General features: G+C 39.9%; 1 protein-coding gene across 1 annotated transcript in view; it reads right to left on the bottom strand.

The window, feature by feature from the left end:
* The window catches only part of ZFHX3 (zinc finger homeobox 3), a 1,295,343-nt gene that overhangs the window by 559,116 nt on the left and 709,388 nt on the right, over positions 1 to 26,839 (bottom strand). Inside the window, exon 11 of the mRNA XM_023637235.2 lies at positions 14,640 to 14,903. The gene's annotated coding sequence lies outside the window, so the exon portion shown is untranslated. The remainder of the gene's footprint in view (positions 1 to 14,639; positions 14,904 to 26,839) is intronic.

Genomic DNA, 26,839 nt, shown 5'->3' with positions numbered 1-26,839 from the left:
TACCAGTTGCTGGGGCATAAAACTGTCTCCAGATGGGAAATATTAATCAAAAGAAAGACAGACTTCTTCCTAGGGATATGCCCTCTTGGTAATTTTACCCACTAAGCATCAATGCCTGTTAATTAATCAAAATATTTGCAGACCAAAGTGGTCCTTGCAAATTTTTCTGTAGTCTTTCTCAACATTATTCCTCTTTCTTAAATCAATTGGCACCAAAGAAAGCTGAAAATAAGGGCACTATTCTCTTTCAACATAAATGTTCAATTTTTGATCCAGCTTCCTTTTCTTGAGTTGGATGTTCTAATAGAGCTGTTTTGAACGACAAGTGGTTCTGGGATTGCTCTGAACCTAAGAAATGATAAATGCGGGTCCGTCAATTTTATGTCTGAGGCAGGGGAATGTCAAAAGTGTATTTGCCTAATTCCATGGTCCCAGTTTATCACTCTCTCCCATGCCTGCAACTCTCAGCTCCGAGAATTCTAGCTCATCAAGAAAAAGTATAGAATAAGGCTTGATGACATTATCACAAAGTCAGATTAACAACAAATAGGGGAAAACAAAAATTGGATCTTCCGTGGTAAAGATGTTTTCCCTGCAGAAGAGTAGATGCTGATAATGCGGTCCCTGGGATAAGTCCATCAATCATTATAAACTCATAATGGCTCAAAGGCAGTCTTGGCCATTTGAACAAAGCCACAAAAATCATGAGAGAAGAGGGTGTGAAGCAAATTACAAAATGCACATAAACTAGATGGAGGAAATAATCATCCAAATGTATTTTAAGTTCTAGTGGATCAGTAATTTTCTATGTTGACAGGAAAAATAATAATATCAAATGAAAATCATATTATTCATCTCTGCATTGCCTCTGGGTCATACAAAATTCAGGAATTTAAAAAAAGTCCTTGGTTATAACAAAAAATAATAATGCATTAATGATAACCTTTAATTATTATTACTACATTTGAGTTAAATTAGAATTTTCAGAAACTCAAACTCTTTCTATATTTCCAGCTTCCTCTTGAAAATTTGAAAATAAAATGTGTGGTAATTACTCCAACAACTGCAGCACAAATGCCCTCTTCATGGAAACTTCCTACTGCCTAGAATGTGATGATGTTTTCCAGTCGAGAGGAAATCAGAGCCACAAACAACAAAGAAAGTGGCAGCCAGGATCAGAGACAAAGTTGACAGAGGCTCAGGGCAGTGAAGCCAGTGGCTGTGTTTACCGAGGATAGTGCGAATCTGTGAGTGATAAAATGTCAAAAAGGAAGGGGTGGGGATTTGGACAAGAGAAGCCCATCTGTCTCATACCATCATAGGATATAACCGCTGGGGTTTTTGCCCTCCTCTCTCAAACCCAAAGGAAATGAATGGAATCCAGCTTTCTCATCCTTGGAAAAGTCTCCGAGGCTCTAGTGTTAGCAATAGGGGCAAGATAAGAAATCCATCAGCGTCCTTACTTGCCAGAAAGTTTGAAAAGTCAGTCAGCAGAAGGGCACTGCTGACCAGGCTCCTTGGTTCAACATCCTCCTTGATGATTAAATGCAGTTTGGAATATTAAAAGAGCCACCTGGGAGATGAATTAGTGGCTCCGTTTCTCATGCCAGCTTTGTTTATCTCACTTTGCTACCTGTGAGCTCAGAGTGCTACTGCAACTGACCTTCATCTTGAGATGGTGAGTATTGGGAATTTATTGGTGATAGAATCTTCAAACCTGGTGCATTTGGACTTTTACTCATGCAAGAGTGCAACTAAATGCAAAATGCACGTATACGTAGGAGGGAAAGCACTGAGCTACTTCCCAGTGCTGCGTTACTTCAATCCCTGTGTGATGTACAGAAAGCAACCTGCAATTATACAATTAGACTGAATATACACTTTCCCCATTACTGGTTATTTTTGTCACCAGTCACGTTGAGTGTTGGAAAATGAAGGCCGTTAGTCATCCTTCCTTCCCCCTTTCAAGACATTTTGCTGATCTGCTTTGATTTCTTCTTAGCAGCCTGCTGATTCTTCTCTTTAAGGATGCTCCTTGGAGTGTGAGGGGCTCAGAGGTGTGTGGATTGCTGAAATTGGACTTACGTGGCATATTTACCTTGAAAAGCTGAGGCTTGTGTAAAGAGGCCTTGGGCAGCTGTCTGTCAGTGGGGCAGGAAGAAGAAAGAAAAACCAAAGATGGGGGGTGAGGATTCAGAGAGAGGCTAACTCCTGGACATAAGATAGCAGTTAGTTGTGAAATGTGTTGTTCCTAAGTGCATGGAATCAAAGTGAGAGGACACTGATGAGAATGCGACACGATTCGGAGGAATAGCCACAGAATGTTTACTGAACTGCCAAACTGCCTGGCAGCAACCCATCTGACCATCCAATGAGCTTCCCAGCAGTGCAAATCAGAAAGTCAATAAGACACCACCAGTTTCCAAATTCTATCTCACTGCACATAAACCGAAAGTCTCAACAATCAATAACGTGTTACTGAATTACAATCAGAATTCAGTGTAGCAACACCTCACGAGCAAGTGCGTCCAAGAAGCATGTAGGTCAATGCGTGAACTCCAAAAATTTTACATGGGATGAGGTGATCAGATCATAATTTGGGGAGAAATGTCTTAAAGACAGTATGCAGGAGACGTGCAAGAAAGAGAAAGTGAAAACAAGAGAGAAAGACTACAGTTGATCTGCTTTTTAAAAAATGGTCTAATTCAGTACCAATTAACCATGCCTGTTTTTCTACGCTTGCCATGGAAAATCTCCAGCATCTGTGAGTTTGTGTTAATTTCCTCAACTTCATTTCCCACTGAATGGGAGTTGAATTTCTAAAGCTCCTGTTGATTCATGATTGGGCCTCTACCTACCTTAGCAACGGTTCCAAGGAGATACATGAGGGTAATTCCAACCCACTAACTACTATATTGGTAGTAGATGAACATTTTCAGGACCGAAGGGAACTATCAAGGCCAGCCTTCCAAATGGTTTTGAAAAAAATTCATCAGTTCCTCAAAATCTGTTTAGCTGAACAAATTGTCACTGATCCCACGAGTATAAACGCCCCCACTCTACTTTTCCTATCATCTGCCCCTTTCCCCTTTATTGCTCTCATATTAGTAGATTAAAAGATCAGAAGTGCCAGCTTTTAGCAAATAGATTCATCTTTAGTCACAAACAGATTTCCATGAGAATGCACACAAAGTTATTAGAGGAGAGAGGTAAGTACATTACATATATTTTAAGCTTGCTGTCCGATTTCTGTTAGGCATGCCCTGATTTCTTTTAAGCACTGGGAACACGTTCATTTTCCAGTTTATATGGGGGATCTGACGTACCTAGAGTGCCATTTAGAGGATTACTAATTTACTAAATGGTACCCCAGTGCCTGAAAGAGTTAATTCTCTTCCAAGAGATAAGCAATTTATTTTCTATTTAGCAGCAGGATAAGGCCCACTGCCTACAAATGACTATGAGCCCCTTAGAGAGAGAGAGAGAGCGCTATATAAATACAGGGTACAATAATTATAATTATTGTAATATAATGTCATTCCATGGTATTATTTTTATGCATACTCTTTCCTAACCTTTGTCTACAAAGACCAGATCAACAGTGTGAGAACTTTGTCACTTTTGCATATATCTTTGGAAAACTGGATACCAAGAGATGTGCCAAATTCTCCAGTAAAAACAAATGTCCATTTAACCAATCAATTAATAAATGTTCCTCAAACACCATAACTAAACAGAAAGCACAGCCCAGAAACTGCCTCCCTATAGTTTCCAATTTAGTTGGGGTAATCATGATTCATGAGCAAGCACCTAGCTAGAGGTGCATGCCAATAGAAAGATCACGAAAGTACAGTTCAGAGGAGAGAGAAATCAGCCCCACTGTAAAACAGCTCTTGCTGACCATCCTGCATTGGGAGTGGATGACTTCTCTTCACCTTGGTTCAAATTCCAGCTCTGCCATTTACTAGCTGTGTCATTTTGATCAAGTTGCTTAAGCCCTCTGAGTTTCAGGGTCTTGAAAAACCACTGACTTGAAACATGGGGAAGATTAAGCAAACATGTCTGTAAAAATTCTTTATAAACTGCAATGTGCCATACAAACACAAATACAAAAATTTCTCTAAAACGTATACTTTTAAAAAAATGGAAGTGATAGAAGGCAACACGTTGTGTGCATGAAAACCTGCTCAACAGTCAGTCTTGGGATTCACAATGTTTTCTCTCCTAACAGTTCTCAGGGTCTAATGCTCATTGCTGGGGGCCTGGGTAGGCCAGCAAGGAAATGATAGCTCTCAGTGAACATACTACTTTAGGAACCTGAAGAAGGGAGGGTAGCACGTGTTCTAAAGATGACTAGAAGGAAAAGAAATGTTAGCAAGCCTAGACGTGTCATCCAAGAGAAGGCAAAGGTAAAGGAGAGAAGGTGAAATGGCAGGACATCTGTTTATTTGCTAGGGCTGCCGTAACAAAGGACCGCGGACCGAGTGGCTCAAACAATGGAAATTTATTGTTTCACAGTTCTGGAGGCTAGAAATCTGAGACCAAGGTGTCAGCAGGGTTGGTTTCTCCTGAGACCTCTCTCCTCATCTTGTAGGTGTCTGTCTTCTCTCTGTGGCTTCACACCGTTTTCTGTCTGTACAAGTTTGTATCCAAATTTCCTCTTCTTATAAGGACACCAGTCATCTTGGATTAGGGCTCATTCTACTGAACTCATTTTAACAATTACCATTTTAAAGACCCTATCTCCAAATGCAGTCACATTCTGAGGTACGGTGGTTAGGACTCCAACATATAAATTTTGGGAGGACACCATTCAGCTGATAACAAAATGTAAATTTATAGATGAATTTGAAGCTTTACTTCATGTGACAATGAAATATAAAGACCGGAAGAAACACATTTGCAAGCATGTGGAGTAGCCCAAATGTTTAGTGACAGAATTGTATAGATTTAGAGACTAAGGAGTTTAGAGAAGCAAATGGTTCCGTGGATGGAAGTTACTGAGATGTGCTTCTGCATGTACATTTTCCTAAAACGATAGACAATCTCCTTTCAGAGAATGATCGGAGATTCTGAACATTATAATAATGTTCCAACTCTGGTCTGGACCTTTCACGTAAACCTTTCGTAAACCATGGTAGTTTCTCCTCTAAAAGACCTCAGAAGTAGGCCCTCAAAGATCTCTTAGAGATCTGCTCTGATGATTTATCTACTCAGCCTGACGAGGAGTTATGTATGTCTGACCAAAATCTCTTGCTAATGGAAGCCAAAGTTCAGCATTTCAAGGCCTCATGACTTTGGTGATTTCATTTTCTTTCACATTCCCTACTAGTCTATCTTAGTCTCTCCTTCCTTCTCTTCTTCTTCTCTGTATATGGAGAATAATTATGCAGAAATAGCCACAGAAAATTCCACCATATATTTGAGTAATTAAGTTACTCCGTGGTTTTCCTTTATTTTAGCCAAATAAATATCAAACATTCTCCCTTCCCCTACTTGACATCCTAGATTTAGCTTTTCCTCAATAAAACAAAAGACAGAACACTCAGGAATTTTTAAACAAGGATTTCTAGTATGGATAATTTTGTCAAGTACCATGAAGTGAGCAAGTTGGTATCCTTTACAACATGAATATATACACCTTTCCAGTCCCTTGGATGAGACTTCTGAAGCACACTTGCCTTTCAAAATGTAATATTCTGTATATTCACTTTCTATGCAAAATCGCTGATTAGAATCCCCTAACTTGCTGGATTGAATACGATCATCTTCTCTCTACCTTACTCAATGAGCTTGGAGATCTTTTTAGTTTTCCTCTTAGATTTACTGTAACTCACCACTTTGTTAACCACTAGGTTAGATAGCTCACACGGAGGGAAAGGGGTGGATTTGTGGACTCCATTCCAACGTATGACATGTACAGCAGTCAAAAGTCGTGCCCCTTCTAAAACTGAGATCAGCATGATACCTTTATAAAAGGGATTATTTGAAAGTAGGACTGAAGGTGAGTGGATTTATGTGGTGGCCTCCATAAGAACTATGTGATCCCTTCCCTGCCAGGTGGAAACTGATGGGGATGAACTCAGCAACACTCTTGACGCTCTCAATTGATATGTCCACACAGCACCCATGCAACATGTAGCATCAAGTACATTTATTTTGTGTGTCTTACCTCACCTTTGCTCACCTCTTAAAAACCTTTTCATATATATAACAAATATTATTTAAATGTCTGTGCATATATGTATATAATTCTATAGATGTGTGTACATATATATATATATATATATATATATAATATATATAATTCTAAAAAGTGTGCACAGTTTTTCCAAGTTTATTGACTAAAATAGCTCCCCCTCACCTTTTTTTAGGCCTCCCAAGATATTTTCCCTGCTTTTTCTACAGGTGCATTCATTAAATTTGAAGAGACATTATAACTATATAAGCTAGAAGGGATCATTACCCAAGATATACTCTTAGTATCAAGTAGAGACCACCCAAATGGTACCATTTGACAAATCCTCCTTCCTCCAAGCCTTGCTCTACCCAAGTGCTAAGATGCCTGAAATTCACAATCACACAGTATGCTCTGGCCATCTTCCCTTGGATTTTACCATTTCAGGGCATGACAGCCCAACTTCCATCTTTTAGAGCCAGTATCTTATTGAGATCTTTATTCAACACCTCTGAACCTGCTGCAAGGCCTGTGCATGTGATAGGCAGGAAGTGAAAGGAAATTACTACCCCTGGGAGCAGGTCTCAACCAATGAGTAACAGGAGTTAGCGTGTATAATATACCAGATCCCTTTTCCTTTGGGCAAGGTATCTGTGAAGTGTGTGTTCTAGACTCTTCCCCGAGTTTTGCTAGTGGAATTAAGCTCCAGTTGCCGGCAATGGCAACTTGCTTGCTAATACACTCTTATTAGCATCCTTTTCTTCCATGCTTTGCTTCCCACACTTCTCCTAGTTCCTGGAATCGCCTTACAAATAAAGTACTTTTACTAGTCTCAGCATCTATTTATGAGAGAACCTAAAAGAAGACATATGGTCATTTATTTGGTATAGCATTGATATTGCTAAGGTGTCTTTCATTAAAATGTAGAGTCTTAGATTTGGGGGAAGATGGGAGTGAATTTGGGTCAGAAAATTTCCCTGTTCTAATATCTAACAAAAGGAGTAAAAAGTAGTAAAAAATCAGCAAAATGCTCACCAGCATTGACAAACAAAGAAAATGGTATAACCCTGAGTCATAAATTTCAAAAAGTATCATCTGCAGAAGAGGAGAAATATTATTTTGATGTGCCTCCATGCTGCTTTCAATTGTATCCTGAACCCCAGAATAGGTAGAAAGAAAATATTTAGCATTTTCCCTAAATACCCCACAGTTTGGAGAGAAACAAACTGAAGGTGTGCATAGGCACCTTGGGTTGAATCAGTAATTTCAAGAACAGAAGCCCTCCAGATGATATGAACAGACATTTTTCCAAAGAAGATATAAAGATGGCCAGTAAGCCTATGAAAAGATGTTCAACATCACTAATCATGAGGGAAATGCAAATCAAAACTACACTAAGATACTACCTTACACCTGTTAAAAAGGCTATAATCACCAAGACTCACAATAACAAATGTTGGAGAGGGTGTGGAGAAAAGGGAACCCTCATACACTGCTGTTGGGAATGCCAACTGGCGCAGCCACTATGGAAAATATTATAGGGATTTCTCAAAAAACTGAAAATAGAAATACCATAGGACCCAGCTATCCCGTTACTGGGTATCTATGCAAACAACTTGAAATCTACAATCCAAAGTGACCTATCTAGCCCTATGGTAGCACTATTCACAATAGCCAAGATCTGGAAGCAATCCAAGTGCCTATCAACTGATGATTGGATAAAGAACATGTGGTGTGTGTGTGTGTATATATATATATATATATATAATGGAATACTACTCAGCCATAAAAAGACAAAATCATACCATTTTCACCAACATGGATGGACCTGGAGGGTATTATGTTAAGCAAAATAAGCCAGACTGAGAAAGACAAACACCATATGACTTCACTAATATGTGGAAGATAAACAAACACATGGACAAAGAGAACAGTTCAGTGGTTACCAGGGGAATGGGGGTGGGGTTTGGGAAAAGGGGGTGAAGGGGAGCACCTATGTGGGGATGGACAACTGAAATTTCACAATGATCTAAACTGCTATGAACTCAATAAAAAAAAGAAAAAAGAATAGAGGCCCTCTATCTATCACTATAACACCTCTTATTAGGGACAGGAAAAACTGTCTGGGCTCAGTATTTTAGAGAGAGATCTCCAGGGTAATATATTTCTGCATACATGAAGTAAACCCTGATGAAAGATATTTAACAAAGTCTCAGGAGAAGGAACAGAGCCCCTGCTTCTCTGAGACAAAGTCCACCAGAATACACCCTCCTTCAAGGAGGAAGAAATAGATCTATCATTCTAAGGGCAGAGTATATCCTAGGAAAAACAGATACAAATTAGTTGATGCTGAGTATGTCCTGGTTTTGTTGCTGAGTTTAAAGGATAAAGAAGAAATTCTTTAGTTACTTAGTAGAAAAATCAAGTTCTCTACAAGCAGAAAAATCAGCTGAGCACCAGCTGAGCCTCCACAGCATTTAATCCCAGAAAATAAAGCAGCAATATTTACAAGGTTCTAAAGAAAAAAGTATGGTCGGTAAAATATCATATCATAGTCAAGCTGATGTTCATATACAATCACAACAGTGAGAGACTCAAATATGAAGGAACTCAGAATACAGAATCCATGAGCCCATCTACCAATCAAACAAAATATGAATGACAACTTTGTGGTTAAAGGGCAGTAGTCAGTGCCAAGAGACAATGGGCAAAGGTCTACAAATTCCTGAGGGAAGGAAAGTATGATCTGAAAATTTTATAGCCAGCTAAAGTGTCTTTTCAATTATTCATTTATTTTTGCTTATTTTATTTTCTATGCCTTCACATTTTATCTTGATTATATGGTCCTGTGTCACCTAATGATGGGGATATATTCTGAGAAATGTGACATTAGGTGATTTTGTCATTGTGTGAACATCATAGAGTGTACTTACACAAACCTAGATGGTACAGACTACCACACATCTAGGCTATATGGTACTAATCTTATGGGACCACCATTGTACATGTGGTCCATCATTGACCAAAACACTGTTGTGTGGGTGCATGACTGTAAAGGCAACAGACATTGTCAAGCATAGCAGAACTTAGAACATGGCGTCTAAAATCTTTCTGAAAGACTACTTAAAGATAAAATTCATCCAACTAAAAGAGAAATCAAAATTTAAAAAATGCAGCAATGGAGAATATGGGTCTAAAAATCTTGAGTTTAGCACTGAATTGTTATTCAAATGTTGAAATATAAAAATAGGACAAAATAAATGTGGTATTCATGGTTTCAGAACAAGATGACAAATGTTACAAACTGTGACAAAAATGTTACAAAAAAAATGACAAAGTAAGGCAATAACCAATAAATATCAGGAGGCAGGGGAAGGAAACTGGACAGCTGTGTGCTAATTTTCTCATCTTTTAAGCAGAGAGTCAACCAATACAGCATAGTACTGAAACATGAAGTTAAAAAAGAATAATGGATCTAGACAAAGTTTTTCCTAATCTTTTTTCTTAATCAGAGATAGATCATTTAAGAACTATATTCTAATGAAAAATAATATTTTCTGAGGATCAGAAATTCCTTCAGTTTCCCCTTTATAATTTTTTCTGTTAAATTCTAATATAACAAAGTCTAGTGACATTGTCACACATAATCTCTCTTTTTTTTCTTGGTGAGGAAGATTGTCCCTGAGCTAACACCTGTGCCAATCTTCCTTTATTTTGCATGTGGGGCACTGCTACAGCATGGCTTGATGAGTGGTGTGTAGGTCTGTGCCCGGGATACAAAGTCATGAACCCCAGGCTGCCAAACCAGAGTGCGCGAACTTAACCACTACACCACCAGGTTGGCCCCCATAATCTCTTTTTTAAGTCTCAGTCTCTTTGGGTCTTTCATTCTCTTCCTCTGTCTCTGATTCTGTCTTTATCATCCTTCTCTCTTTTCTTTTATATAAAGACAATAAACAAATGCTTGGGAACATGTTCACCAAATCTGAAAGATGACTATTTTTGAGTGGTGAAATTTTTAGTGACATTCTGCTCTCTTCTTTGTACTTTACTATTTTTAATTTTACAAAGTGAACAGGTATAAGTTTTACAAAATCAATAGTCATTGTTCTCTAAAAGAGAAAATATAGGCTTCTAACAATTTGTTGTAAATGTGTTTATGATTTTCTACATGATATAAAAGGAAAATAGAAGATGGAAGATGCTAAGAGCCCAGAATGGGAACTTGGGGCATAAAAAAAGAGGAAGAAAATTATAATAGAAGCATCACACCATCTTCATTTTTTCAAAATATTTTTGCCTATAGTTTCAAATTAAAGTAACTGCCATTTGACTTTACCAAATTGTTGATTCTGCTATTTTCTTTAGAAGATCTAGCCTCTTAAGAAGCTGATGGTCCTTTTCTCTTAATGGTACCAGATACCTAATTCTGACTCTCTCAGAGATTTTAATCCTCAAGCTTTCCTGAGCATGTCAATGGAGGACTCACCAATGCCGGCATCCATTTGCAGATTAACAGCTTCTGCCATTAGCAAATTGGAAATTCTTTCCCTCATCCCTCTTATAGGAGGAGTCTTTTTCTGTTAGTAGTACTATGATTCCCATTTCTGCATCTTCCTTATTAATGCAGTCCATAAAGCATTTCTAGTTTTCTTGGCTGCTTCAACCTTCCATTGAGTTTCATGAGTGTTAAATGGAATGGCTTATCTGAGGGAACAAAGCAAAGAGTCTACCTTCAACTAATGGGAGTACTGATCCTTAATACAGACACCAGACATTGGTGGGCAACAATACATGTGTCACACTTCATGTTCCATTACATTGAGTTCTCCTGTGGTCACAGAGTAGATACCAGAGCAATAATATTGCCACAACGGGTGAGATGAGACCAGGAGAGAGTTACAGCTTCTGACTTGGCAAATCTGAAATGGAGATCCTCCAGAATGTGACCCAAAGTTTCAACATAAACACTTTTTAAAATTTTTTTTTATTGCAGTAACATTGGTTTATAACATTATGTAAATTTCACGTGTACATCGTAATATATTTCAAATTCTGTGCAGATTACATCATGTTCACCACCCAAAAACTAATTACAATCTTCACACATGCAACATAAACACTGTAGATCCACTAAGGACACACTAGACCTTGCTAAGTGGAAGGAAGCAGACCAGATCCATCACAAAATACTTTAGACCAGAGGGCAACTAGGAGTTGAGAACCCCTACTGTGCAATTCCATTAGACCACTTGTTACTTGAATTCAGTTGGCTGTTAGTTGCACCATGTAAATGAAAAGACTTCCCCTCCTAGTATTTATGCAAAATCTGTGGCTTCTCTCATGTCTAGTGTCTAATGGCATCTAGTCACTGGATTAAATATCCTGTTAATAATGAGCAGCATCCCTATTTCTAATTACACAACGAATATATAGAGGCATTCCTCTTCAAGGAAGCACTAGAATTTTTGCTATTAATGAACAATTGACTTAGTTGACAGAATGAACCATGTGCAGTCTGGATGTTTTAAGCATTTTCTGAATTATTATTAGTCTTTGGGTAAGAGTTTTTATTCCCTTAGTATTTCTCTGTGAACTAAGAAATGATCCCAGATGGAAGCTCCATTGGTTTTTGGCCATAAAAGCAATCTTTTTTTAAGTTTTTAACTTTACAGCAGACCTAAACCCAGGAGAAAATGACAATTATAACATATATATAATATTAAATAAATATATAAATACTTATATATTTATATAAATATTTTATATTATATATTATAATATGTATTATATATTACAATTATGACACTAATATATATTATATGAGAGGACATTTTGATCATATTTTAGGAGAGAACTGTTTCATATGACAAACTCAACACCTTCATTTTAAAAGCCCAACTCTCTGCTTGAAAAATATCAAAGCTTTCATTTAAGTTGCCATGGGGCAAATCGAGTTATGTACAATTCAGAGTCATTTGGAGAGATGGAAGGGATGCACACTTTACTTAACTTTCAAAATACCATGAGTAGAATGAGCTTAACACTACACCAAGAGCTCAGAGCTTCTGGGATAAACACACGGGAATCAGGGTTGGTGTGATAGGTAGAAAAAGGAAACTGAAGATTATAAAATTCAGTCACATTTCAAAATTTTCTGCTACAATAATTCACTTTATGTAGAATTAATGTGGCTGATTGAAGGTTTGTGCTGTAATTTACTTATAATTAACATTTTATGGTGAGCAGATTTCACCATCTCCTTCATGCTGTGAACTCTAAGCCATAGGTCAAAAATAGAGATGAAACAGATAAGCACAAAATATTCTCACTGAAATATTAATGAGATTTTAATTTGCTGCGTGAAAAACACATCTTTCATCAACGTCTGTATATAAAAATCACTATTTTACTTTAATTTTTTAATCACATTAAAAATATAATGAACTCTTCCAACTGGCAGAAAGACGCTAAAAAGTCTAATGCACGCAAACAGTCCTAGGTCGGTAAAATGTTTTTCCAACTTATTCAGGTGCTAGAAATATTGTCACCTGTAGAGGTAGTGGTTGAACCCAACATAGTCAAGAATCTCTTCTCAGTTAGCCAGTACTGAGCTCTAAACACCATGGAACAGAGTTGGGGCATCCCCGTTGTGCCCCATCCAAATTATTGACCCCCAGAATCCGTGAACATAATAAAATCATTGTTGTTTCACACCACTGCATTTTGGGGTGGTTTGTAAGGTAATAGGTAACTGGAACATTCTAAGAGTCTATAATATATTACCATGCCTTTGCCACTACCTCAGGGATCTGTTAATTTTATTCTAGAAAGAAAATCCAGACAGAACCGTATTCAACCAGAAACTATTTTACAGGTGATATGAAGATGGTAGGTTCTTTGATGCAAACTTAGCACTTACTAAAACCGGTAGGAATTTTGAACCTGATAACAATCCAAAGGGAATAAATATCTCATGAGGATTTCACATGCCTTATTTGAGTTCCTGAACACAGCAGTGGGACCATTAGGCCTACCAAATTCAACAGTTTCTCCAGAAATTTTACTCAGGTTGGGTAGCAAACACTGAGGCTCTTTCTCCTCTCTCTCACAGCCAAATTTCTCAAAAGAATCATTTCCACATGTCTCAATTTCCTCACCTTCTATTCATTCCTCAACCCACTCAAAGCCTTCACAATTACTCTTTCCTTTTCCAAGTTAGAGAGTCACCCTGAAAAAGGGGGTGTGTGGCTTAGGGAGAGGAGCGAGAAGTGACTACAAATACACAAGAAAAGACGTATCTGATTTGCATAAGTAACATCCTATCCTTTCAGTCACAAATCTTCTATAATTTTATGCAAATATTCAAGACTTTTCCATCATTTACGATAGCAGCATTGGAAAAGCTAGAATATTAGAACATACGGCAGTAAAAAAACTGTGTGGAAAACTAACCTGGGCTTTGATTCATCTTTGCCAAGGTCAGACCAAATGAGAACATGTAGCTTACTTGTCATTACAAATTCTGACTGGACTGTCTTTTCTTAACCACGATGGCATTATTTGGTGCCCATCACAGAGACAGGAGCTCATAAAATCAGAGCATGGCCTCTCAACAGGAAACAAGATCCATACAGCCCAGTTTTCATACCAGCCAACGTTTGCGTTTGAAACAAAGTGAATACATTAGTCCATAAAAGTAGCACCTGTGATCTGAGAGGTCTATACACTTCCCAGGAACCTTACACTTGTACTGTCAGAGGAGAATTTCTAGGGAGAATGGAAAGATCATTCTTCCAATTCATTCATGCATCATAGGAACCTGCAAACTAACAGGTGGAAAATACAGAGCCAGTCAGCTCTATAAATGGAACACACATGATGGTTCTGCACAGCCATTCTTCCCACTCTGTATTTGCTTTGCTGACCATATCAATTCAACAACACTCCATGGAAAGAAAGGTGACAGTGAGGAGAGACCTGGGATGTCCATGAAGAAGCCAGTAAAACCTCACAATTTGATGAAGACATTTCATTCCCTTTACTTCCTAACAAGCTCCAACCCATTCAAAGGACTTATTAGAATTTCAAATGAAAAGCTGAATACTATGAGCATTGTAAATCAGCTACAAACAGCTTTTAAAACCGTGTCAGGAGAAAATACACATGTAATTTTCTTCTTCTTTTTTTAATATTGCATTTTTTTTGCCCTCAAAGGTTTGTTTGTTAAGAAGCAGGTACCAATTTATTTTTACAGAGAAAATCTGTCTGATTTGGGGAGTAGCAAGGGAGCCCAACTGGAGAAATCTTTCACACTGGGTCAGTAGGGGTCCAATCATTACTCCCACTTGTGACACATGCACTACCACCCAGGTGGTGGGTACCACTTCACAAACCACATTGCATTGCTTCTTTTTTTCTCTTCAAATTCCTTAGAATCTGAAGCAGGAGTATTACTTACCTGGGAAAAATTGCTAGTCGGACTTCTCCAGCCCAGGAACCCATACTGGCTGTCTTTGAACAGTCCAGAAAAGGTGAGGGTGCTAGAGGAGCTCTCCCTCTAATGGGGGAAGTGAGGGGCAGCGTTCTTCCCAAGAGTCAGGAGCTTTTCGCCTCTTTTGCTGGGATGTCCTGCAGCCTTCCACACGTTCGTTTCCCTGAGAATATGACAGGGTCATGAGACAGGGACACTTCACAGTTGTTCTTCGTTTCCCTTTTCAAGTCCCTGGAAAGAAAACAAAACAAAAGAAAGAGCTTTCTCAATCTGTCCCATTCTTAAAGTAGCTAGAGACTGGGATTAATTTCCAAACTGAAGAGACTCCCTCCTTCATCTTCCGCAGCATAGGAAGGCTCATGTGGTTGCACAGATCACCGTCCATACCACACTCAAAGCAAAAAGACAAAGACAAACCAAGGAGGCACAGGGGCTTCATCCTCTAGAAAACATCCACAATTGAATCTCCTTGGCAAATATTACTTTCTTGATACAGAATTCTTACTGTTAAAGGCTGTGAAAATGTGGGACGGTACATTCTGATAGAAAAGACCACAGCCAGCTACGGCAGAAAGCAGGTGCCACTCAAAAATCACAAGCTTTCATCTCTTCTGTTTCAGTTCTAAAAGTAGCTGCCTTGACATCAAAATGAAAATTACCAGCTTGAAATGAATGAAGGGCTCCTCCAAAGCCTGCAGAATGGGATCCAAATGTCATTCTACCTTCTATCTGGATGGAAAGATTGAATCAAGCTGCATTTGATAATTTATTTATTTAACAAATAATTACTAAGCATTGACTACTGAAAACCATACACATATACTTTGAGTACTGATAATTCTCTGCCTGCCTCCACTTTAAATTTTGTAATTACCTTCCAGGCAAATGCTCAATCAGAGCCCCATAAGTTCCCTTCAGTACAGTGTAATGGAAAGATCCTGGGCTCTAGGATCAGACAGACTATAGATAACATTCAGGCAGAAGGGAAACCACTGATTGCTTTAGGTTAGAAATGGAGGAGGACCACCTCACATGGAGGGTGGCTGAACCTTGTGTTTCTGAGTAGACTGGAGGACCCATGTCTCATCCTTTCCTGCACCTTCCCCCAACAACCAATACAGTCCTCTTCCAATTTTGGAGGATTTTTATTGAGGAAACTGACCATTTTCTCCCATGTGGTAGCATCTCCCTTGAAACCAGCTTGGTGGGTCACGAGGCAATGATGAGAGACCCCACTGGGAGTGGGAATCCTGGTCAGCAGAAATGGAGACAATGAGGTCTGGTCTTTCCTTTCCTGGAATGTTTCTCCTGCCAGTGGCAGCCCTAAAGCACCAGGCTTTGAGTGCATTGTGGGAGCTGCAAAGTTTCCTTCCATGGGGATCTGCTACTTATTAGCAGGATGACCTTGGACAAGCTATTTAACCACTCATTCAGTCATCGATAAAATGAAAGAGTAATACCTGCTTCGTGGTGATGCCTAAATGAGATAGCACACAGAAAGTTCTTAACACACGGCCTAACTCAAGAGAGACTCGCTTGTCTGGTTGTAATTCCTTCCATCCCACCTCCTCCTGGGAAGACTGTGACACTAGCTAAAGAAGGGGGCACTTAAGCTCAGTTGTTTAAAAGGTTCTTCTGTCACTTTCTATGGGCTGGCTTCATAGAAAGGTACCTGAACCACTGTGGCTTGTGTCATCACAACCCCTGTTACCTCTTCCGGGAATGGCTGTTGGTTTTCATTTTTCTGTCCCCTCTTTAGCCAACTAAAAAAATCCATCCTTAAAGAAATCTGTCTCCGTCTCTCTTTCCAACCTCCTGCTCATTCTCATTATTCCCCTCTTTTTCTCTATTCCTTTAGAGACACATTTTCAACTCCATAGCGGTTACCTGCTGCCTACCACACCCAAGTGAATTCTTATACCTGAGCTTTGAGCTTCTCCTCTGACTCTTGGGTTTTGTCCTTATACTTGTCACCTCTCCTCTCCCTGCTCCTGACCCTCAATCTTTATCTCATTTTCTTATGCTTTTGTATGATATTTTTCCTTCTTGGTAAAAACACAGAATGATTTCCGATCGCCTGCTCTGTAAACTCTCTTTTCCCTGCCTTAAATAATTAAGGAACCAACATGACTGAAACATGTCAATAAGGCTTCACATTAGTAGCAACTGAAACTTGTCTACAATGACAGGGAGAATAAATATCCCAGTCTGTAGTGTTACAACTGACTTGCCTAAGAAGCTCATTTGCCTAATTGCTGCAGCTAATCCAACAAACTCTCCATCTGCTTTTGGAACACTTCTACCCTTTCTACCACAGGTATTTACCTGTTGATGGGCATCAGTAAGATAGAGGAGGATGAAAGAACAGACACAGATTTGAGATATACAAAGTTATTCCCTCCAAACAAAAACAGACAAAACACAAAAAATTAATTTTATTTTAAATGTGGAAAAGTTTGTGGAGTCGTTAGATGCCTTGAGCTCCTGTTTTGTTTTGCTTTTTAGTGAGGAAGATTCTGAGCTAACATCCGTTGCCAATCTTCCTCTTTTTTTGCTTGTGGAAGATTGTCCCTGAGCTAATATCTGTGCCAATCTTTCTCTGTTTTGCATGTGGGTCACTGCCACAACATGGCTTGATGAGTAGTGTAGGTCCACGTCCGGGATCCCAACCCACAAACCCGGGTTACAGAAGTGGAGTGCACCAGACCTAACCATTATACCGCAGGGCCAGCATGAGCTCCTGTTTTTTTAATTAATTTTTTTGAGATAATTGTCAATTCAAATGCATTTGAAGAAATAATCCACAGAAATCATATGTCCCCTTTACCTCATTTCCTTCAATGATACCATCTTCCAAAACTACACTGCAATATCACAACCAGGATATTGAGGTTGAGGTAGCCAAGATACAGAACATTTCCGCCACCACAAGGATATCTCCTAGTGTTCTTTTATAGCCACACCCACTTCCCTCCCATCCCCACTCTCTCCTTAATCCTTGGCAACTGCTAATCTCATCTCCATTTCTATAGTTTTGTCAATTCAAGAATTTTATATAAATGAAATCATATAGTATATAACCTTTCATGATTGGCTTTTTCCATTCAGCAGAATTCTCTGGTGATTTGTCCAAGTTGTTGTGTGCATCTATAGTTTGCTCCTTGGTATTGCTGAGCAGAATTCCATAGTATGGATGTAGCACAGTTTGTTAATCATTTGCCTGTTGAAGGATATCTGGGTTGTTTGCAGTGTTTTGCTATTACAGATAAAGTTAGAAACATTCATGCACAGGTTTTTGTGTCACATAAGTTTTCATTTCTCTGGTATAAACGTCCAGGAGTACAACTGCTGGGTTGTATAATTACATATTTAGTTTTTAAGAAACTCCTAAATGCTTTTCTAGAACAGTTGTACCATTTTACATTCCCACCAGCAATGTATGAGTGATTTGATTTTTCTACATCCTTGTCAGCATTTGGTGTTGTCACTATTTTTTATTTTATCCAATCTTGTAGCTGTCTAATGACATCTCATTGTGTGTGTGTTTTTTTTTAATCCCCAGCCCTGTCTCTCCTTTTCTAGCTCACTCTTTTTTTTTTTACCTCCACAAAGCCCCAGTACATAGTTGTATATCTTAGTTGTAGGTCATTCTTGTTCTTCTATGTGGGATGCCACCACAGCATGGCTTGAGGAGCTGTGTGTAGGTCCGCACCCAGGATCTGAAGCAGCAAACCCCAGGCCACCAAAGTGGAGTGCACAAACTCAGCCAGTTGGTCATGGGGCCGGCCCCTCATTGCGGTTTTATTATTTCCCAAATAGCTAATGATGCTGAACATCTTTCCATGAGTTTATTTGCCATTTGTAAATCATCTTCGGTGAAATGTCTCTTGAAGGCATTTGCTTATTTTCTAATTGGACTGCTCACTTTTTTACTGTTGAGTTTTCAGAGTTTTTATATAGTCTAGAAACCAGACCTTTGTTGGATATGAGGTTTGCAAATATTTTCTCCCAGTCTGTAGTTCGTCTTTTATCCTCCTAAAAAGACCTTTCACAGAGCCAAATTTTTTAATTTTGTTGAACCAATTTATCAAGTTTTCTTTATATGGATTGGGCTTATGGTGTCAAGTCTAAGAAATCTTTGCCTAGTCCTATATCCTGAAGATTTTCTCCCATTTTATTCCTAAAAATCTTATAGTTTTATGATTTACATTTAACTATGTGATGCACTTTGAGTTAATTCTTGAATATAGTGTGAACTTGGATTGAAGTTCACTTTTTCTTTGGTGAGGAAGATTGGCCTTGAGGTAACACCTGTTGCCAATCATCCTCTTTTTGTTGGAGGAAGATTGGCCCTGAGCTAACATCTTTGCCAATCCTCCTTTATTTTGTATGTGGGTCACCACCACAGCATGGCTTGATGAGTGATGTAGGTCCATGCCAGGGATCTGAACCTGTGAACCCTGGACCACAGAAGTGGAGCACACTGAACTTAACCACTACGCCACTGGGCCAGCTACTGAAGTTCATTTTTGTTTGCCCATGGACATCAAATTGCACCAGCAACATTTGCTAAAAGGCTATCATTCCTTCACTGAATTGCTTTTATATCAAATCAAAAATCATTTGGACATATCTATGTTGGTCTGTTTCTGGGTTCTCTGTTCTTCTTCATTGATCTGTGTGGCAATACCACACAGTATTGATTACTGTAGCCATATAGGAAGTCTTTAAATTAGGTAAGTTAATTTCTTCTCACTTTATTCTTCTTTTCCAAAATAGTTTCAGCTATTCTAGTTCCTTTGAATTTACATATAAATTTTTTGAATAATCTTGCCTATATTTACAAAAAAATATTGCTGGGATTTTGATAGGAATCATGTTGAGCCTACATGTCAGTTCAAGGAGAACTGACATCTTTACTATGTTGAGTATTCCAAATCATGCACATAGTATATCTCTCCATTTATTTGATCTTCTTTGATTTCTCTCATTAGTATTTTTTGGTTTTCAACATACAACTCCTATACATGTTTGTTAGATCTACACTTAAGTGCTCATTTTTTAAAAGTTTTTTTTTTATTTTTATTGTTTTTTTGGCTGAGGAAGATTTGCCCTGAGCTAACACCTGTTGCCAATCTTCCTCTTTTTGCTTGAGGAAGATTGGCCCTGAGCTAGCATCTGTGTTTTTCTTTATTTTGCATGTGGTTGGTCACCACAGCATGGCTCCAGTGAGTGGTGCAGGTCCACACCTGGGAACCAAACCCAGGCCACTAAGTGGAGCATGCCAAACTTAACCACTAGGCCACTGGACTAGCCCCCATCATTCAGTTTTTTAGATATTATAAATGGCATTACATTTTGATTTTCATGTGTTCATTGCTAGTATCTAGAAATACAACTGGTTTTGGGTATGTTTATCTCAAGTCCTGTGACTTTGCTGAACTTGCTTATTCATTCTAGATGGCTTTATTATTATTTTTTTGGTAAAGTCCTTGGGATTTTCTATGTTGACAATCATGTTTTCCGCAAAATAAAATTTTATTTCTTCCTTTCCAATTTGCGTGACTTTTATTTCCTTTTCTTGGTTTTATTGCACTGACTAGAACTTCCAGCACCATGTGGAAGAAGAGTGGTGCAAGTGGGCACCCTTGCCTTATTCCTCATGTTTGGGGAAAGCATTTGGTCTTTCATCATTAAGTATAATGTTAGCTGCAGGTTTTTTGCTGATGCTCTTTATAGAGTTAAGTAAGTTTCTCTCTATTCCTATTTTTCTGAGAGTTTTGATCATGAATGGGTATTGAATTTTGTAAATGTTTTCTCTGCACCAAGTGATGTGATCATGTGATTCTCCTTTAGCGTGTTACTATGGTGGATTATATTGCTTGATTCTCGACTATTTAACCAGCTTTGCATTCCTGGTCATGGTATATCATTCTCTTTATATATTGCTGAAATGTATTTGCTAGTATTTTATTAAAGATTTTTGCATCTATGTTCATGAGGGATATTAGTCTGTCATTTTTCTTTTTTTCTATTGTCTTAGTTTGGTGTTGGTATCAGGATAATATTAACTTCATAAAATGAATTGGGAAGTGTTTCCTCTTTGTCTTATTTCTGGATGAAATTGTGTAAAATTGGTATTAATTCTTTAAACAATTTGTAGAATTCTCCAGTGGAACCATTGGGCCAGTGACTTCTCTCTGCTTCTCTAATTTTCCTTCCAGATCTTACTTCCCTATCTCTTTCCACAATTGTGCAAGTTCTGATGCCTGTAATAAGTTCCTTACTTTGTAATGCTCTTAGTATCTGCTTCCCTGATTGAATCCTGACTGATAACTTAAGTCATTTTCTATTAAACTGAAATAATGAGTTAATATTTACTGAGCACTTAAAACGTGCCATGTACTTGCTCTGCACTTTATATTTGTTATTCCATGTAAGCAACCCCATAAGAAAGGTTATACTGTCATCCCAGTTTTACAGAAAAGGAAACTGAAGTACAGAGAAGTTAAGTAATCTGTAAACAGACACACAGTAAGGATCAGAGGCAGGATAGAAATCAAACTCTTAGACATGCTGCTTGACTGAAGTTCTTTCTCTTGGCATCTCATTTCTCTTTCAGAAGACCAGGGCAGATGGCACTGATAGCAGCACATATTGGAGTCTGAGTCGCATCCATGGCTTCCAGTATAACCTGTGCTTTTCATTTTGCTTGCTTTCTCTTTACACCCACATCTTTTCCTTTTTTCTTCTTTTCTCTGCCCATTGAGGATTCTTCCCCTGGATTTTTCCCCATCTAAATGCCCCCTCACCTCCCTATCACCTTCTAGATAGTTGGAAAGTAAGCAATACCAACTGATGTGTCTCCTTCCAGACTCATTGGTCCCCACAAAGGTAAAGCACAGGCAGAAGAACCAGGACGAGCACTGGTTGGGGAGGTGGCAGGAAGGAAGGAAGGACGGACGTTGCAGCACGCTGCACAGAAGCCGTGTCCATTAGAAAGAGAACAAGTGGGGACATGTCCGGGGCCAGCAGGCGTAAACCTGCTTAAAACAAGAAAAGAATGGTGCACCGTAACTCCGAGAAATCACCTCTCTTGTTCTGGCGTTTTTCTTTGCTCACTTCAGGGTCAGTCCATTTATTTATTAAAATGTCTACCATGCCTCAAGAAACAGTATTAATGCATGGATATAAACAATACTTAGGATGCAGAAATGAACGTGTAAGCAGATGCAGCCCAGATCCATTCCATTCTGCATGTGTGTGTGTATATATATAAAAATATGTATTTTTTTCTTTTCTCTGAGTGCCTTTGCTTAGTAAAAGCCATCAAGTATCATTGGGAATTATTACTAACTTTTTGAACAGCCCTGAAGAATTAAAGAGAGAGAGTAAGGGAGAAGGAATAAGAGGGGGAGAGAGAGAGAGAAAGAAAGGGAGGGAGAGGTTAAGCTCAAAGGCAGAGAGAGCGAAATGGACCAGATTATACAAAATTAAAAAGCAAATACGAGCAGACAATTTGTGCCGAGTGATTGCAAGCAATTACAGTCCGGCTTTTCTGGAGGGAAGATGGGGGGAGGGGGTTATTTCAGCTTAAAAGGAGACTTTATTCATTCCTGATCAGCTTCTCCTACCATTCTCTCTTTTATTCTTGGATATCAATTTAAAAAAAAAGAAATCAGCTTTCAGATGTTCCATGTCCACCCCTGCAAATCTTCCCCTGGGCAGACAGTGAGAATTTAAGCTCCCAATCGGTTCTTTCTATAGCCCTGAAAACCAATTTGTTCATAAAGAATAAAATAAAGAGGGGGAGGGGTGAAAACAACAGGAGCATGTGTTTCTTTTAGAGGAGAGCTTCAATTTTACTATAATTGTCTAAAGACGGAGCCGCTTTGATCTGAAGAATTATTATTGTGCCTCAAATGCCGGCTGCTAATGTCACAGCTGTGCTGGGGCTCGGTCACGCCAAGGGGCTTGGGGACTAACTTAGTCCCTGACCTGCCGCTGGGTCCTTCTTTCCTTATCTTTCCTTTGTCCACATGGGAAAGTTCATGTTCCTAGTACAGGTCCCTCGACCATCGAAGGCCACTTCTCTGGTGGCTTTCTTCAGGTTGCCTGGAAAATGGGGACATAATGGTGGGGACAAAATGTGGGGCTGCCGAGGCTGGGCAGGAGGGGGTTCTCGCCTTCTTAGAGGCGGGCAGGGATGGACATGAACATGCCCAAGAGGGCTGGCGTGGTGCCTAGACCAGGAGACCCAGCACAGGCAAGAGCAGTGCCGAGAAGGTTCCAGTGCTTGTGAGAAACACGAGAACATTAGCCGCATTTCTCTGATTTAAGTTCTCTGAGTTGATGGTTATTCCCCCTCTCTCCAGCTAATGCTGCACGGAAGCAAATGGCAGCTCAACAAGCAGAATTAAACAATATCTTTCAGAAGAAGGGCTAAAAACTGTATGTAGGGGCTGAGAGCAGAGCCATCTCCAGCGCTGGTATTTTCCTTCCCATGGTGAAAGGAGAGAGGCAGAGGGCCTCTTCTCCCACATGGCTCTCCTGGTGCCCTGTGCTCAGCTGCAGGGATTGCCCCGCCCCTGCCTTGCCCCATCTCGGAAGCCACCTTGCCTGTCTCCTCCAGGTGCCTCTGAGGTTTCACTGGAGACTGCAACCTTAGCTGGGTCCTCCTCATCTGTTCCTTCTCTGGCTCCCCATTGCCTAGAGCGTCATCCAGACTCTCTAGCTTGGCATTCAAGGCTCCACAGATAAGCTGCCTGTGTACCCTGTGGCAGCTACTACCCTGCTCAGTCCTGCCACCTCTGTTCCAGAACGCTCCAATGACTTCTCACCTCTGGGTTTGCCCCTGCCTGGAAAACACCCTCTCCCTTCCCTCCCCTTCCCTGAGTCCTTCTCTCCTTTCTAGGCTCCACTTCTAGCCCAAAGTCCAGATGAGATGGATAAGCAAATTACTGCAGATGGACTGCGAAACAGAATTTCAGGGACAGAGTTACCAACGGCCTGCATGATAGTCTAGGGGGCCCATAACAATAAGGAGAGGACAGACTGGGAGGGACAGACCCTACCTCCTGGCCTCGAAGCCAGAGTTTCTCAGACTGGAAGGATGCACAGAGCCCTTTGAAAGAAAATGTAGTAACACACAAGGATGTTTGCGAACCCTTGGGGTCTGAAGATTTAGTTTGAAAAACACCACCTTGAGAAACCAATGAAAACCCAGCAACATGGAAATATAAACACAACTGTAGCTCTACAAAGCATTAGGTCCAAATCTCCCACAAAACTCATTCTTTCCAACCTGAGCTTCCCTGATATAAAAAATACTTCTGGAAGACTTTTATTAGCTGTACAAGCATGGGCCAGTTACTTAATTTCTCTGTGCTTCAGTTTCTTCATCCATAAAGGGAAGAAAAATAAAAGTACCTCCCTCAGAGTGCTACTGGAGGGGTAAAGTGCATGTAGGTGCTTAGATGATCCCTGGCACATTGCCAGCCCCCAACCAGCGGCAACTTTTATCCAACACACTCCACTAGGTGCCTGTTTCGTTACTAGAAAATTCAGGGACCTAATCTTGAATTCCTCATCCCCTCTCCAGCTCCAGGAGGTCTGATATTCTGGGGTTTCCACAGAGCAGGAGGGAGGATGCTCAGGATACTGAGGTTTTGATGAAGCCTAAATTGCAACCACAGGACACATTAAGAAAGGAGGCACAGAGCAAAACATGAAGTTTGAGTGAAGGGGAAGTGAAGTGATTTTCTAGGGTGACATGGGTAGGACTTGACAGGTACAGAACACTTGGGCAGATGCCCTAAGGATGGGAGAAAAGGAGGCAGTCTTCACTGCAGAGTGTATGGAGGAGGATCTAGCTGAAGAGAAGAATAGAGAAGATTCTGGCTTAAGGGGAATGATCTTGGTACCTCAGTAAGCCATGGGAGTAAATGGCAGGAGTCGGGCAAGGAGGGAGAGACCCGTAGGGCTCAAGGAAATCTAGAGAGCAACGTTAGAGCAAATTTAAGAGTAGAGAACAAGGAGGCATGATCTCTCCAGAAGGACAGCATCTCTGTCTGTCTTTGGCAGCTACTTCCATTAACTGCCCAGTAACTTTAGATGCTGGAAGAGTCAAGAGAAACTCTATCCAGATCTCTAGTCATAATTCTTGGCCCTGGACCCCCTGTTCTCCTTCCTTGAAGGGAAATGGCCTGGAACAGAAACAGAGACGAAGTTGTAAAAATGAACAGAATTAGGTAGCAGGGAAATATTCAAGAGGAAGTGTACTAATGCCGACAACTTACTTGGAAATACAATTTCAAAAAAAAGGGTGGATTGATGGATGGGCAGAGGGACAAAAGACGGACAGATTGTGATAAAGCAAGTGTGTTCCAGTGTTAATAGCTGAATGTAGATGGTAGGTGTATGGTTGTTCATGGTAAAAATTTCTCCAGCTTTTCTATGTCTTTGTAAATTTTCATAATAAAAAATTGGAAAAAAAAATTAGGTAACAGTGTCTAAGATAATCAACCCATGTTCTTACGGTCCCAAGACAAGTTGTCCCAAAAGAATAGTTGGCAGGATGAAAGGGTAAATTTTCTTCAGCTCTCCCCTCTTGCCTTTCAGTACCCCCAGTGCTGTCCACACACTTTTCCCAGGGCTGAACAACCTGCTAAGAATGCTACTCATAAAGATAAAAGCTATGAGCCCGTCCTGTAGAATCTGCATTTTATCCAATCTCTCCTGATGAGTAATACAAGTTTTAACATTCAAAGAAAGAAATCTTCAGAAGCGGAATTTGGTCAGTGGAGAAGAAACTTTAGGTGGTACATCAGTTGGGATTAGGTTCAGTTGCAAGTGTCAGACAGGCCAAAACAATCGTGACTCAAACAAGATAGAAGTTCATTTCATGCTCACATAAACAAAGTCCAAATGGAACCTGCCCAGGACTCTGTACCTCAAACATCTCAAGAACTCCAGTCCTTTCCAGCTCACTGCTCCAACATCCCTAAGTGATGGTCCCCCTCTTCGTGGTCCAAGATGGCTGCATCTATATTCCAAGCAGTAAGATGGTGGAAGGAACAAAGAAGAGGCACAATGGCATGCACAAGCTTCTTCTTAAGGAAGCTTCCTGGAAATCGCCATGCAAGCTTAGTCACATGTTCACATTTGGCTGCAAGGGAGACAGGGAAATGTAGTCCTTATTCTCAGTAGCAATGTGCCCAACAGAGAAATTATCTTGCTATGAAAGAAGGGAGAAAGGATTTGGAGGGACAACTAACAGTGTCTCTCAAATGTGAGGAGACTGTTTATCTAGAATGCCCCAATCACAAATCCACAGTTCTTGACTTACTCATCCTTCCCATGGGGACAGCTCTGACTTTATCCATTGACCTCATGATAATGGTCTCCTTTCTGGCCGGATCACATAGTGAGGAGAAGGAAATAAGAAGTTATGATAAGTGCTTTGGAATTTAATACACAAAGTGTAAGGTAGGTATGAGCATCATCATGTTAGAGATAAGAATGGGAGCCTTCCCTCAAGGCAGAAGACTGGTGAGGTCCTCATCTTTAGAGGCTGCTGTTGAAGTACTTGAGGGTGCAGAGAAAGGCTCCCCAATCTCACCCTCCCACAGCCCCTCTACTCCAGCAGATAACTGAAACCTTGAAAAGCACAGAGGCTGCTTGAAAGCAGAGGATTCTTAAACAGATGGTCTCATCTGGAGGGAAAAGAATCAACAAAAGCCAGGACTGGACTGTAGAGAGGCATCAGGAGAATGTTGACCAAGAAAGGCTCACCAATGATCCTTGAGTGGTTGGGGGCTCTAGAAGGAGGATGGCCACGCATGGAGGGGAGGGGCAGGGTTGTCAAAGGGAGGCATCCAGGTTGGTGTAGATCACCTGTATGCATACAGCAGTCTCAGATTTATTCCAGGGATTAGAATAGGAGTTCTCCAAGTTCTTGAAGGATTTTAAGTTAATCTAGTGTCACAGTCTTCTTGATGAGAAGTTCTCAAAGTTGACTGCCCATTAAAATCCCCTGGGGCTTTTGAAAACATGCTATTGCCTAGTCCCAGCCTCCAAGATTCTGATTTTGTTCGTCTGGGGTAGAGCCCGGGTGTTGGGTTTTTTCAAACCTCCCAAAAGGATTCTATTGTACCACAGAGTTGGAG

The sequence above is a fragment of the Equus caballus genome, chromosome 3 (genome assembly GCF_041296265.1).
Source record: "Equus caballus isolate H_3958 breed thoroughbred chromosome 3, TB-T2T, whole genome shotgun sequence".
Taxonomy (NCBI): Eukaryota; Metazoa; Chordata; class Mammalia; order Perissodactyla; family Equidae; genus Equus; species Equus caballus.
Note: the sequence above shows the minus strand (reverse complement) of the source record. Positions and strands in the feature narration are given on the sequence as shown.